Source organism: Acomys russatus, chromosome 25, assembly GCF_903995435.1.
Source record: "Acomys russatus chromosome 25, mAcoRus1.1, whole genome shotgun sequence".
NCBI classification, from domain to species: domain Eukaryota; kingdom Metazoa; phylum Chordata; class Mammalia; order Rodentia; family Muridae; genus Acomys; species Acomys russatus.
In genome coordinates, this window is record NC_067161.1 from 51,240,131 (window position 1) to 51,255,903 (window position 15,773).

The following is a 15,773-nucleotide window of genomic DNA, read 5'->3' on the forward strand; positions in this document are numbered from 1 at the left end:
GATGGCGGGGAAATGCCAGCTGCAGCTGCAGCTGGTTGGTTTTTCTCTAAGGACTGCATTATGTAAATAGCTCTTGCCTTTTAAAAGGGAATCGACTCCAGTCTTTCACATCTGTCTTGTGTGCATAGACAAGATTTTATCCAGAGAAGTGCCCGTGAGTCCCACATACATATGCCAGTCCCTGGTATGCATCCCGTTTAGTCCTTAACCCTGTTCCATCTTCCATGGGAAGACCGCTTTGATTGGAATGAGCCGTGCGGTTCTTCAGCGCTGAAGTTAGGGTTCTAACCCAGGCCAGCTGGGCTGAAGGCTGGACTCCATCCGGCTCTCCACGGCATCGCTCCCTCCGGGGTCCACACTGCCCTGTCCGCTGTGTCTTTCCAAGGCTGTCACAAGGCTGCCTCCAGCTTCGGGTCTCTCCCGCTTCCTGCTATGAGAAAGTGAGAGCCGCTGTTTCAGGAGCCTGCTCTGAAATCATGGGATGTTGCCTGAGCTCTCAATTTTGGCACTGCCACAGTGTCACCCTTGGTTTCCTTGGCAGTTCACTTGGCTTTTCTTCGCTTTCCTCTTCGGAGGTTTCTTCTGGCTAGTTGCGCATGCCAGCTCTTCTGCCACCTGAGCTTTTGTATTGTGAATACATTTAAGGACCTTTAGCTTCTTTTACCTCTCATATTTTCCATTCCTTTATGCATTGATAACTTCTGGCTTTGGTTTGAAATTGTCCTTTTCCTTAAAAAAACAAATATGTATGTTGTTGTCTCTGTGTGTGTGTGTGTGTGTGTGTGTGTGGTGCGTGTGTGCGTGTGTGTTTTGGTAAGAGACATTTATATAGTCCAGATTGGCTTTAACCTTGTGGCCCTCCTACCCTTGGGGATTGCAGGAGTATACTACCTTGTCTAGCATTAGTTTTGTTGTTGTTTGAGACAGAGCCTCTCTGTATAACCCTAGCTGACCTAGAATTTGCTATGTAGACCAAGCTAGTCTTACATTTTTCCTGTTTTCTGAATACTGAGATTATAGGCATTGTCATTACTCCTAGGATGCTTAGATGATGGTGATGGTGATTTTAAGTGGGACAGGGTCTCACTATCCCTGCCTGGCCTGGAATTCTGTAGGTGCACCAGGCTGGCCATGAAACTTAATCTGTCTCTCAAGTTCTGGGAGCAAAGGTGTGAACCTCCATGCCCAGATGGCTTTTATTTATTTTTATTTCATTAAAATTTTATTTTGAGGAGCCGGGAGGTGGTGGCACATGCCTTTAATCCCAGCACGTGGGAGGCAGAGGCAGGTGGATCACTGTGAGTTCGAGGCCAGCCTGGTATACAGAGTGAGTCCAGGACGGTCAGGGCTACACAGAGAAACCTTGTCTCGAAAAACCAAAATAATGAAAAAAAATTTTTGAACCAGGCAGTGGTGGCACACGCCTTTAATCCCAGCACTCAGGAGGCAGAGGCAGGTAGATCTTTGTGAATTTGAGGCCAGTCTGGTCTACAAAGTGAGTCCAGGACAGCCAAGGCTACACAGAGAAACTCTGCCCTGAAAAAGAACAACAAAATTTGATCTTGTGTGCAAGCAGGTAGAGGTTAGCGGCTTCTGCCTTCTTCCAACATGTGTGCCCTGGGCTGGAACTCAAGTCACTAGACTTGAGGGGTGCGTCCTTCTACCTGCTGAGTCCTTTCTCTGACCCCTGCTGTGCCCTTTTAAAGAGTTCGTGTCACCAGCTACCTGATACTGTTTTGCTTCAGGACCATGGGTATATTTTACCACCCCAAGTACCGCCCCCCCTGACCACATCAGTATCCTCACCTTCTTCCTTCACACAGAATCTCTGGAAACTTGAGTCCACGGAGTCTTCTTCATATGCCCATAAAGCCAAAGGGAGCCCTGCCCAAGGCAGGCTGGTGTCGAGTTTCCTACTTAACCTAGCATGACTCACTCGCACAGATTTGGTACCCTGGGCACTCTGCTGCCTCAATAATACCTTTGGCTTTACACAGCGGCTGCACAACTGTACACACTCAGGAGGCTGGGCCAGGACAACTGGGGGAGACTGAGGCCATGCTGGGTCAGCCTGGGCTGCACCGGGACACTGTTTCAAAACAAAACAAAGAGCCGGGCGTGGTGGCACACAACTTTAATCCCACATTTTAATCAGCCTGGTCTTACAGAACGAACTCCTGGACAACCAGGGCCGCACAAAGAAGCCTGCCTCAAAACCATCACCACCAGCCGGGCGAGGCGGCGCACACCTTTAATCCCAGCACTCAGGAGGCAGAGGCAGGCGGATCGCTGTGAGTTCGAGGCCAGCCTGGTCTAAAGTGAGTCTAGGACAGCCAAGGCTACACAGAGAAACCCTGTCTCCAAAAACAAAAAGCAAAAACCCTCCCAAAAAAAAAAAAAAAAAAAAATCATCACCATAACTGAAACAAGAAGACAATTTCTGGCCTACTTGGTTAAGAGATTTGCCTTTCACGTCAAAAGGCCAGCAGTCTCTGATTCAGGATGCACGGCCTCACTCTTAGCATCACTCCTGTCACCTCTTTGTTCATTTGTTCTCGGGACAGGGTTCCACCTTGTAGCTCTCTCTGGCCTCGACCTCGCTATGTTGACAAGCTGTGTCTTGAACTCACAAAGATCTGCCTACTTCTCTGTGCTGGGATGAAAGGCCTGCATTCTTGAAGGGCAAGAGGAGGCTGTGCTGTCACCCATCTGGCGGAGAGTTTTGTGAAGTGTCTGGTGACCAGATGTGTGTGAGAAACTGCTCCTCTCATCCCTAAGCAATTGCACACGTGTGGGAGCTGACGTTAACCTGCGGTGCCATGGGAGCCCCTTCAGCACTGCCGCCTAGCTCCGGTTCCCATCTGGCCTCCTCTTCCTCCTGGAAAGTCTTGCTGTGGGCGCTGCTAGCTCGCAGGCTGTGGTTGGTCTCTGCCCTGCTATCCTCAGACATGGAGCCGCCGGGACTGAAGTTCTCACGGCTGGGAGCTGTGTTATAGAGAGTGACCCGGGTGGTCGCTATAGTGAGCCTCCTCTAAAACCCCACTGAAGCTTTTTTTTCCTTTCCGTCTTTCTTTCTCTTTCTTTTTTAATGACCGTGGGAAATGCTTTGGGTTCTTGCAAAGCTGGAGAGAAACGGCGGCTCTCCTTCCCTGGAGCTTAGGGGTCTCATCCCTGTGGATGAAAACTCGCGTGCAGTAAGGACCTTCCGAGCTCATCGGCCCAGGCTCCAGCCTCACTAGCTACCTGTGTGCGCCAGGTGCGTCCCCTCAGTCCAAACGCTCTAACAACTCAGTGGAACTGTAGGGAAATAAAGCCTGGGCAAAGAACGGAGGGGCTGCAAAACAAGGTGAGTCCCAAAGGATGCCAAAGCCTTCCTCCCCAGGCAGAGGCATCCCTTCCCTCCAGCTGCCCCGCCCCCCAGGTCCCCGTGTCAAGGTTGTCCAGGTTCCCTGGAAAGACGCCTGTGCTTTGAGAAAGCGTGGTGGCCGCGCGCGTCCCTGTCCCCTGCCTCCTCGCTCGCTGGGTGGAAGGCGCATGCGCAGAAGGTCGGGCTGGCATTACTGCTTCTTGCCGGGCTGTAGCTGGGACTGGGGCTGAGATCGGACAAGGGGAGAAGGAGCTTGCGGGATTTCTTCCACCTGGACTCGTCTTTATCTTTGTTTTTCCGGAAGGGGAAAACCTGACTCCCTTGGGAGTTACAATCCGTGTCCTTAACGGACTTCCAAGAAGTGGAAGAGAAGAGACAGCTTCTGCTATGTGGAGTTTACAAATCAGCCAGTTTAGGGAAAAGGTGCCTCGCAATTAAAAGACGCTTGGACCGGAGTTTGCTTTGTTTGAAATCTAACCAATAGCTGGCGTGGTGGCGGCGCACGCCTTTAATCCCAGACTGATCGCTGTGAGTTCGAGGCCAGCCTGGTCTGCAAAGCCAGTCGAGGACAGCCAAGGCTACACAGAGAAACGCTGTCTTGAAAAACAAACAAAACAGCGAGAGAGAGAGAGAGAGAGAGAGAGAGAGAGAGAGAGAGAGAGGAGAGAGAGAGAGAGAGAGAGAGAGAGAGAGAGAGAGAGAGAGAGAGAGAACACTAACAAAGTATTAGGGAGCACGAGAGATGACCTAGAGCAATTTAAGAGCGCTTGCTGTTCTTCAAGAGGACCAGAATCCGATTTCCATCGGGAAACTCACAACCACCTCCAACTGCAGCCAAGTGGGATTTGGCGCCCTCTTCTGGCTTCCACAGGCATCTGTAAACACACATAAAGTACACATTAAATTTATGTATTTATTTATTTTGGTGGGGTTTTTTGTTTGTTTGTTTGTTTTGAGACCGGGTTTCTGCGTGTAGCCTTGGCTGTCCTGGTCTCCCTTTGTAAACCAGGCTGGCCTCGAACTCAGTGATCCACCTGCCTCTGCGTCCTTAGTGCTGGGATTAAAGGCGTGCGCCACCATGCCCGGCCTCGCATTTATTTATTTATTTATTTATTTATTTATTTATTTATTTATTTATTTATTTATTTATTTATTTATTTTTAAATAAGAGAAAAGTAGAAGGAGAAACCGGAGCAGTCCCCCTCCCTGCCCAGTAGCGATTGCTGTCTCCTGAAAACGATTCTTAAAATGTTCCTATAACCAGTATTAATTTAATTAGTTGGTTTTTTTTGAGACAGGGTCTCATGTAATATGGTCTTGAACTCACTGAGTACTTGAGGTTCGCCTTGAACTCCTGATTCTTCTTCCTTCATCTCCTGAGTTTGGAATTATGGGACACCATGCCTGTCAAACAAGTATTTATTGAATTCCAGTTTATACTAATCCCCCAGCACTGTGAAGCTGTCAGGGTCTACAGAGGTGAAAGGATGAAGATGAGGAAACAGGAGAATTAGGAATCTCTGCCAATGAATGTATGTTAGAGTATCTTTTTAATTATTTGTGTTTTGTCTTCTGTATGCGTGTGCACCACATGTATGCGGTGCCTGAGGAGGCCATAAGAGGAGGTCAGACCCCTTGAGCCTGGGAGTACAGTCAGTTGTGAACTTCCCTGTGGGTGCTGGGAGTTGAACCAGGATCCTGTGAAAGAACAGAGTCAGTGCTCTTAAACGCTGAACTATCTCTCTAGCCCTGGCGTTGGGGTATATTGTGAGGAATAACCACGGGCGTGGACTGTAGCTTGCCTAGTGTGAGCCAAGCCCTGGGGTTGATGCCAAGCACTTTGTAAATCTGGCATGGTGGTGTATGCTTGTAATCTCAGCACTTGGAAGGCAGGAGGAGAGTTTGACACCAGCCTGGGCTACATAATGAGACTTTGCCTTAAAAAGAAAGAGAAAGCCCACAATAAATAAATGAATAAGTAATTTTGTATCTAGCTAGGCGGCGGTGCACACCTTTAATCCCAGCACTAGGGAGGCAGAGGCAGGCGGATCGCTGTGAGTTCGAAGGCAGCCTGGTCTACAAACTGAGTCCAGGACAGCCAAGGCTACACAGAGAGACCCTGTCTCAAAAAACAAAAACAAAAAAAACAAACAAACAAACAAAAAAAAAATATATATATATGTATGTATGTATACACATGTGAAAACTGGGCATGAAAACATAGTTTAGTGAAAGAAAGCTTGCCTAGCATGCTTAAGGCTCTAGATTTAATTCCCAGAACTAATTGTTTTGTTTTGTGTTTTGAGACAGGGTTTCTCTATGTAGCCTTGGCTGTCCTGGACTCAGTTTGTAGACCAGGCTGGCCTCGAACTCACAGCAATCTGCCTGCCTCTGCCTCCCAAGTGCTGGGAAAGGACTAATTTTTTTAAAACCACTTAATATGCATATGAAAGTATTCATCTGGAATATATTTTTCAAATGCATACCCTTATTCTATGTCTGCTTCTTCTCAAAGATGCCTTATCAGTATGCACTGGTCAGCCGTTAGCTTCGCTCTCATGGGGACAGGAGAGCTGCCTCATTCGTCATGCACATTTGCTGCTCTTATGAGAGGACCCAAGCATGGATCTTAGCACTCACATGGCTGCTAGCGTCCATCTACAGCACCAGTGCAGGGGATACCATGCCCTCTTCTGGCCTCTGAAAGTGCCAGTCACATACATGGTGCACATGCACATAACAACAATAAATAAATCTCCCCCACCCCTCGAGACACGGTTTCTCTATATAGCCCTGATTGTCCTAGACTCACTCTGTAGACCAGGCTGGCCTCAACCTCACAGAGATCCGCCTGCCTCTGCCTCCTGAGTGCTGGCATTAAAGGCCTGTGCCACCACACCTGGCTATGACTTACTTTTTATTTATTTATTTATTTATTTTTTTTAAGCCACAAACTTCCTAGGTGGTTCTGATGTGTAACTAGTTTTGGTCTCACTGCTAAAAGGACCAAGATAAGCCACACCTAAACATGGCCAGATTTAGGATCCCACAGAAATGTTACCTCATGGTGTCCCTAGCACTGTGAAACGACTGGATTTTTTTTTTTCTCGATACAGGGTTTCTCTGTGTAGCCTTGGCTGTCCTGGACTCGCCTTGTAGATCAGGCTGGCCTTGAACTCATAGAGATCCGCCTGCCTCTGCCTCCTGAGTGCTGGGGAGACGACTGGAATTTTAAAATACTATTTCTTGACATGTTTTCACTGTGTGCCATGCTATGGACAAACTTATTCCTAACCATCCAGTGGAGGGACCACTGTTAACTGGCCCCTGTATAACTCAATGACGAAGTTTCCCACCCAAGTTTGCACAGGAAGTGATCAGAGCCTGGAACTGAGCTTTGGCAATGGCCTAACTCCACAGCCTATGTCCTCAAATTGAGGCATGTTCCCCCTTTGACCAGAAACTGTCACCCTGCCTGTGCAAGGCCAAATCAGCAGTTCAGAGACATGGTTGCTCATGTGTTGCGTTTTGCAGTGGAGGAAAGAGGTTAAAAGCACTGACTGCTCCTCCAGAGGTCCTGAGTTCAATTCCTAGCACCCGCATGATCCAGGCTCACAACCATCTATAATGTGTTCTGATGCCCTCTTCTGGGCTGCAGATATACATGCAGGCAGAACACTGTACACATAATAAATAATATCTAAAAAAAAAAAAAAAGCCAGGTGTGGTGGCACATGCCTTTAATCTCACCACTCACAGGCAGAGGGAGGCGCATTGCTGTGAGTTCGAGGCCATCTTGGTCTATATAGCGAGTCCAGGACACACAGAGAAACCCTGTCTCGGGAAAAAAAACAAAAACAAAAAATGAAAATAAATAAAAAATAAAGCACAGGTGCTTCTCTTGAGTGAGTGTGACACAGAAGCCCCCTGTGTCGTTGAAGATGGAGCTGTGTGGCTGAAGAGAGACAGAGTGTTAGGAAACTGGATTTGCAGTCAGAGCCTAGGCCCTCAAGCAGGGCGCTGAGGAGGAGCAGCTGTGACGGCTTATCATTAGAACGCCTGGCGTGGCTGCGATTTGCTGGACGGTGGGAGCCTGCTGTGCGTGGGGCCGCTGAAGGACCGACACCTGAAGGATGAAAACTAATGTGATGACAACACCCCTGAGCCGGTCGTGTTGTTCATAGGCGTGAGATCGAAGGCTGAGAAGCAACGGTCACATCACTGTAGCTTTCGGTGGCCAAGCGCCTAACGCCTTGACTTTTCACAGGGCCGGGGGATGGGGTGAGGGAGGCAGAGAGGCCACCTGACTTGTGGAGGTGCGGACCCCTTCTTACCTGGATCCTGTGCTTCCTGGTGGGCAGACCCTCCACAGAAACGAAAGACACCTAAAGTCATTGCTTGCAACTGAGCCCACCCAGATTCCAGAAGGTCATGTGTCCCCCAGGAGCACAGCGCTCTCTAGAGAAGGTGTAAGCGGGTTTAGGGCCCCAAGATTGTCCTCACTCAGCACCCAAAAAGTCTGCAGTACATTGGCTCCCTCGTAGTGTTGGGGAGTGGTGACAACGGAGAGGATTTTCCCCAAGTTCCCCACTCCCGACTGCTTGCTGCCTCTGACTGTTCGCCTGTTAGCCTAGACCAGGTGTTGTCAAACTGTGGGCCACAACCCCACCGCAGCTACATATCAGCTGTCCTGCGTATCTATTCACATTAGGATGGTTCAGAACAGTAGGAAAACTCACAGTTATAAGAAGCAGTAATGAAATTTTGTTGTTGTTTTTGGCTTTTCTGAGACAGGGCTTCTCTGTCCTGGCTGTCCTGGAACTCATTCTGTAGACCAGGCTGGCCTCAAACTCAGAGATCTGCCTGCCTCTGCCTCCCAAGTGCTGGGGGTTAAAGGCGTGTTCCCACATTGCCCAGCCTATACCAAAATAATTTTAGAGTTCGGGGTCACCAGAACATGAGAAGCTGTATTAAAGGATTGCAAGCCGGGTGTGGTGGCCCACGCCTTTAATCCCAGCATTCAGGAGGCAGAGGCAGGTGGATCGCCATGAGTTCGAGGCCAGCCTGGTCTATAAATCGAGTCCAGGACAGCCAAGGCTACACAGAGAAACCCTGTCTCAAGAAACTGGAAAAAAGAAAAAAAAAGAAAAGAAAGAAAAAAGAAAGATTGCAGCATTAGGAAGTTTGATGACGCTGGCCAGGGTTCCAGGTTAACCCTGAGCTGGGGGGGGGGGGGCGAGGCTGGCAAGAGGCCCTTCATTATGAACTGTCGGGCGAGATGACTTCTTCTCCCTGACTTCAGGGACCCGCCCTTGTCTATCTGGTGGTTGTGAGGTAAACCCAGGGGTTTTGCGGTCTCAACTTTTGCCCCGCTCTGGCAACTGCCCTCCACCTGCTCTGCGCTCTGAACACCTGGTGTGGAGAAGGTGCTGAGGCAGCAGCCTGAATCCTTATCTCTGGCTTCCGGCTTCCCCCGGCTCCTCCTGGGCGCTGATTTCTCCCAGAGGGTGGTTGGAAGGGGCCTCTGCTCTTAACTTTTCTATGTCTAGCTCTGTTTTTTCTTTTTCTTTCTTTCTTTTTCTTTTCTTTTTGTTTTGTTGGTTTGGTTTGGTTTTTCAAGACAGGGTTTCTCTGTGTAGCCTTGGCTGTCCTGCACTTGCCTTGTAGACCAGGCTGGCCTCGAACTCACGGCGATATACCTGCCTCTGACTCCCGAGTGCTGGGATTAAAGGTGTGCACCACCACACCTGGTTCCTCTAGAGTGAAATCCTACAGCTTTATTTTAGCTTTCCAGCTCATCAAAAAGATACCTTCAAGGGGAGAATGTTCTAGAAAATAAACCCATACATGAAATTTATTCTTGTGGGGCATGATTCGAGCCAGCCTAGTCTACAAGTGAGTCCAGGGCAGCCAAGGCTACACAGAGAAAAACCTTGTCTTGGAGAGAGAGAGAGAGAGAGAGAGAGACGAGAGAGGAGAGAGGAGAGATCGAGAGAGAGAGAGAGAGAGGAGAGAGGAGAGGAGAGAGAGAGAGAGAGAGAGAGAGGTGAGTTAAGTGCCAGAAAAGGACATCGCATCTGTGAAAGCTGCTCTTGGTTTCCGGGCAGCTGGCCAGACATGGATGCTTGTCTCCCTCCAGCTGAAGGAAGTATCTTGGGACTGAGCTGGAGATCAAGCCGGCCCAAGGGCTCTGGTGACAAAAGCCTTAGGGGATGCCCGAAGGTGCCACACATCCGTCCACAGCAGATGTTCTTGTTGACAGGGCAGTTGTCTCCTAGTGGATGGAGCCTGACACTGAGTGGTGGGAGGTTGTGTTACCCCTTTTATTCCACTTGAGTCTGGTTCTGATTGTTTTACTATATTTTTATTTATTTGTCATCAATTTCATACATATGTATGAAATATATTTTGATGATATCCAAACCCACCTGCTGTTCCAACTTTCCCAGTCTCACCCCAAATCCTCCCCTTCCCAACTCATGTTCCCTCTTTTTTCTCTTCTTCCTCCTTTTTTTCTTTTTTCTTTCTTTCTTTCTTCTTTTTTTTTAATTACCAATCGAGTCCAGTTGGTGCTGTGTGTGTGAATGGGGCTGGGGTTATCTACCAGAGGAACAACCACATCCCCAAAGATAAATTACTCAGCCAGGCGTGGTGGTGCACACCTTTAATCCCGGCACTTGGGAGGCAGAGGCAGGTGGATCACTGTGAGTTCAAGGCCTGCCTAGTCTACAAAGTGAGTTGAGGACAGCCAAGGCTACACAGAGAAACCCTGTCTTGAAAAACCAAAAACACTAAAAATAAAAAGAAACAAACAAACAAAAACTCAGTTACGTTATGTAGACAGGTTTTTGCTTTAATCCCAGGTGTAGGACATGGGCTGCTTTAGATTGTCCATGGCAGCTAATTGCCTTGTGCGGGCTCTGAGAGGGGTGTGATCTTTGCTCGCTGCAGAGAGTTTGGTTTTGAGGGACTTAGAATAAACACCACAGCCCGGGGTGTGAGTTGGGGAAGCTCTGAGAAAGAGGAAAGTTCCTGGTGGCTGTGGATACAGTTTGATGAGAAGTTGAAGATCCTGAAACTAAGACTGCACTAGCCCCGAGGAACCCAACGACCCTGAACCCTGACCCGGAAGTAGCTAAAGAGACCTAGGCCCCTTCTCTCCACTAACCTTCTTTGGAAGGGATAAGGGGTGGAGAAGGGAGACAGGGATATAAGAAACCCCAATAAAGTAAAATAGATTAAAAAATAGATGCTATAGCCCGGCTAGCCCAGAGTGGTGGTGCACGCCTTTAATCCCAGCACTCGGCAGGCAGAGGCAGGCAGATTGCTGTGAGTTTGAGGCCAGCCTGGTCTACAGAGTGAGTCCACGACAGCCAAGGCTACACAGAGAAACCCTGTCTCAGAAAAATGACAACAACAGATGCTATTATATAAATAGTAAAGCCATAATAGGCAAATTAGAAAAAAAAATACATGCCTAGAAGCAAATAGCTCCTTAGTTAGGAGTGGGCCTCATGATCCTCCCCCTACCACACACACACACACACACACACACACACACACACACACACACACACACACAAGAATTTTGATTGGCTTGGGCTTGCACAGGTCCTTTGCCAGTAACTATAATTAATGTGAATCTATGGGTGCAGCAGCCATGTCCCGTCCAGAACATTGCTTAGCTCTCCTTCCGTCTTCCAGCTCTTACTTTTTTTCTCTTCTCCTAGTCTAATGTCCCCTGAGCCTCAGTGGAGGGTGCCATAGACTTCTCACTTAGGGCTGAGCACCCCTCAGTGGAGGGTGCCATAGACTTCTCACTTAGGGCTGAGCACCCCTCAGTGGAGGGTGCCATAGACTTCTCACTTAGGGCTGAGCACTCACAGCCACTTACTCTCAGCAGCTGGACCAGTTATGAGTCTCTGCACCAACCACTGTCCACTGCAAAAAGAAGCTTTTTTGACCAAGGTAGAAAAAGCAGCATAAAAAGATATATCTATGCATATAAAGACAAATATTTGGAAGGCTTTTGGACAACATAAACATTTAGCAACGTAGCATTGAGCTTCCCACTAGGACCTGTGATTTCCCAGCTACGGGATTTTGACCAGGTTCATGGTATTAGGCATGAATTCCCTCCTGTGACGCAGGCGCATATCCAGTCTGAAAGCAGTTGGTTACCCTGTGATCGTCAAGCCACTATTGCACTGGTGGGCCCCTATTGTCACATGCAGGCACCAGTGCCAAGTAAAACCACAGATAACTTTTTCCACCAGCAGCCCGCATAACAGCTTCTGGCAGTATAAAAGCTAACCTGGGCCTGGGTGGTGGTGGTGCATGACTTTAATCCCAGCACTCGGGAGGCAGAGGCAGGCGGATCGCTGTGAGTTCGAGGCCAGCCTGGTCTACAAAGCGAATCCAGGACAGCCAACGCTACACAGAGAAACTCTGTCTAGAAACACACTCCCTCCCCACCCCCACCCCCAAACAAAAGCTAGCCTGGGAGTGTGGAGAGGAAATGTCCAGGCCAGTTCCAGATTGATTTTTCATTGTGTGTGGCGCTTTCAGCAATACAGTACTATCTAGTTATGGTGGACAAGCAAGAGAAATGACAGTAGCCTGAGTTGTTGGAGGGATTGAGGTGGGTGTTAATTTTTTACCTGGGTCTTTTGTTGTTTATTTTAATTTTTTTAGTTTGAGGCAGGATCTTCCTGTAGTTCAGGCTGCCCTCAAACTTGTGGCAATCCTCCTGCCTCAGCCTCCCAAGTGCTGGAATTATAGATGTGTGACAACATGCCAGCCTGCCTGCACTCTTGTCCTGTCACCGTCTTCATTCTAGTAAAAACTCACTGGACAAATGGACCCCTTTCCCGTCTCCTGAGCCTTGAGTGACCCCTATTTGCTCTGACTTCCACTTGGCCCCTCCCACGTTCCACTTCCTGAGTGAAGCCTTCTTCGTCAGCAGGTGTGCCTGAGAGCCCCCAACTCACATAGAAAGAATTCATTTACCTCTCATAGGAAGCCATATTGTCCAGCTTTTGTTGTTTCGTTTTGTTTTCCGAGACAGGGTTTCTCTGTGTTAGCCTTGGCTGTCCCAGACTCGTTTTGTAGACCAGGCTGGCCTCGAACTCACAGCAATCCACCTGCCTCTGCCTCCTGAGTGCTAGGATTAAAGGTATGTGCCACTACGCCTGGCGTGATGGTCTCTTTTTAAGGACATTTCTTTTGTTTCTATTCTGACAAATAAATAAGTATACTTTTCTGATGAGGACTGGACAGTTAGGTGGCTTTAAACAGGGGCGCAGGGCATATTCCCACTTTCTGTAGTTTTTTTCCCAAGAATGGAAGGAGTGGGGCGGGGGGTGGGGGTGGGGAGTAAGAGGCTTAGAAAGGTTCCCCAAACACCTGTGAGCTGATCTCATATCTTGCTTAAAAGAACATTGCACTGCATCCTTGGTGCATGCAGTATGCTCTACTGATGAACTCCGGTTCCAAACAGTAACTACAGAGCCTGGATGGAGATGGTGCTTCACTCCTAAAAGCAGCACTCACCAGTGGCCATGCCGAACTCCGTGAGGAGATGGGATGAAGGCAGCAAACAGCCTTGGACTCAGAGCTTAGCTCTGGAAATCACTGGGTCGCAGAAAAGACACCAAGGGACTGTTTCTGAGCTGAGTGTGGTGACACGTGCTCAGTCGCAGTATTTAAGAAACCAAAGCGGGCTGGAGAGATGGCTCAGAGGTTAAGAGCCCTGGCTGCTCTCCCAGAGGTCCTGAGTTCAATTCCCAGCAACCACATGGTGGCTCACAACCATCTATAGTGTGATCTGGTGCCTTCTTCTGGCACGCAGGTGTATATGCAGGCAGAGCACTGTACACTAAAGAAATAACTCTTTTTTTTTTTTTTTGGTTTTCGAGACACGGTTTCTCTGTGTAGCCTTGGCCATCCTGCACTCACTTTGTAGACCAGGCTGGCCTCGAACTCACAGCGATCCGCCTGCCTCTGCCTCCCGAGTCCTCTGCCTCCCGAGTGCTGGGATTAAAGGCGTGCGCACCACGCCCGGCTTAAATAAATCTTCTTAAAAAATTTAAAAAAAAAAGAAAAAGAAACCAAGGTAAGAGAATTAATGCAAATTCAGAGACTAGCAAGAGCTAGTCAGAGCAGGGCAAAGGGAGCTGGAGCAATGACTCAGCAGTTCAGAGTTCCTGCAGATGGCCGGGGTTGGTTTCCCAGCACTCGCGCGGCGGCTCACAGGTATCTGTAACTCGTCTTCCAGGGGATCCAGCCTCCTCTTCTGACCTCCGTGGGCACCAAGCGTGCACATGGGACACAGACACACATGCAAACAAAACCCTCAAATGTAAAATAAAACTAATAAGACTAACAAAGAAAGAAACAATTCCAATAAACTGTGCACCCCGTTTTCAGGGGGCAGCCTCAGAGTGTTTGGTCTTCAGACTGAAGATGGAGCTGGGTCAGAGGGTGGACCGTGACTGCAGCTTTAGTTTCTCCCGGCAAGGACAAGAATGTTCTGAAATTAGATTACGGTAGCGATTGCGCAATTCTCAAACACCACTGGATTTTAGTTCACACGATGAGAATTGTTTTAAATGCAAAAGCTTCCTTCTGAGAGCAGAACGGGAAGGTAGCTCCAAGTGAAGTCAAACGGAAGATTCTCCACTGAGGGATGCGTGGGGAAAAGACTGGAGGGTTTGACTAGTTAAAAAAAAATGTGGGGGATGAGCACGCAGGCATCCCCACACTCTTCTCTATTTTGAAAATATGTTTGAAATTTCCCCTAATAAGTTAAGTAAATTTTTTTTAAAAAAATAAAAAAGTAAACTAAAATACACGAGAGGAACAAAAGGACAGAAAATAGTCAATGGTAAAAGTTGAAACAAACTCAGCCATACCGTCAGAAAGCGGGACCACACGGAGAGAGTGGGCCTGGCTCGGGGCATTTAGACCCTGACCAAGGACGCAGAGGAATCTAGAACGTCCATTCCTGATCATTTACAGCCCCTGTGATGCTTTTCCTAAGGGCTCACAGCTGCCTGTACATTCAGCCCAAGGGATGATCTATTGCATCCGTTGGCTCCCACCCCGCCTAATTAAAATAAGTCTTTTTTTTTTTTTTTTTTTTTTTTTTAAAGTAAAAAGATGACAGAGGTTAAGAGCACTGACTGCTCTTCCAGAGGTCCCGAGTCCAATTCCCAGCAACCACATGGTGGCTCACAGCCATTTATAATGTGATCTGATGCCCTCTTTTGGCATGCAGGTATACATGCAGAGAAAGCATTGAATGCATAATAATAAATAAAAGAAATAAAAATTGTTTTTTGTTTTTCGAGACAGGGTCTCTCTGTGTAGCCTTGGCTCTCCTGGACTTGCTTTGTAGACCAGGCTGGCCTCAAATCACAGCGATCCACCCGCTTCTGCCTCCCAAGCGCTGGGATTAAAAGTGTGCACCACCACACGTGGCTAACAAGCAGTGTGTGTGTGTGTGTGTGTGTGTGTGTGTGTGTGTGTGTGTACACTCAGGGAAGGTTTATTTAATAAATAAGAGTTCACAACTCGGGAGGCAGAGACAGGCGGATCGCTGTGAGTTCGAGGCCAGCCTGGTCTACAAAGTGAGTCCAGGACAGCCAAGGCTACACAGAGAAACCCTGTCTCGAAAAACAAAACAAAACAAAAAAAAAAGAGTTCACAGTAGCACAAGGGCTCCATAAACACATGCAAAAATGCTCTGCCTGATATATGACCAAAGAAAGGCAAATCAGAGCCACGAAGATGCTTCAGCAGGTCAGGGCACTTAGGACCCAGGACCCACATGGTGGAAGAAGTAAACAAACTCCTTCAAGTTGTCCTCTGACCCCTACATGTGCTTCATGGACACACACACACACACACACACACACACACACCACAACTTAAAACAGAAATCTAAACATTAACGTGATACCATGAAAGTATTTGACAAGTATTTCAGTTGGCCCGGGGAGTCACTAACTCTGCTGTTCCATGTGGTGATGACAGAGGTTGAAGCTTCCAGAGGACGAAGCAAGGCACCAGGCCGGTAATCACAACGTCTGTGACAAAGCCGTTCCAATACCGGCTCTTTTCTTCCTTGGGTGACAGGACATCGCCATAGTACGGCTTTTAAGAAAGACAGCCAAGGTTCTTCCCAGTGATCTGGCCCTGCCCTCCTCCAGGCAGTGCAGGAGTGTCCCCAAGCCAGCGTTCAAACATGAGCTTTGAAAGTTAAACATAACGTGGCTGTTAACCGTAAGCCACATGAACAAAGTACAGCACGGCTCTGGGCGTCTGTTACGGCAACAGCAGCTCAAACCAGAACAGAGGAGGCCGAAGTGTCTTCCCAGCTGTAGGTCAGGTCTTGGTTTGGACA